Raw genomic sequence first — 250 nt, 5'->3', positions numbered from 1 at the left:
TATATATATATATATATCATAGTCAAATTTTGTCTGATGAGACTAGGGGATATTACAACTAAATGAATTGTTAGATCCTGAATTGAACCTGTAACAGTAAAAAGTTAGTGGAATAACTGGTGAAATTTCATTACATTCTATTAAAGTTTGTACACTAGTTGATAGTAGTGTGCCAATGCTATCTCTCTCTCTCTCTCTCTCTCTTTTAACTTACTAAAGGATACATGCACTCACTGGAGAGAGAGAGAGG

Source organism: Tupaia chinensis, unplaced genomic scaffold (genome assembly GCF_000334495.1).
Source record: "Tupaia chinensis unplaced genomic scaffold, TupChi_1.0 Scaffold000459_1, whole genome shotgun sequence".
NCBI lineage: Eukaryota > Metazoa > Chordata > Mammalia > Scandentia > Tupaiidae > Tupaia > Tupaia belangeri.
This window is presented reverse-complemented; position numbering follows the sequence as displayed.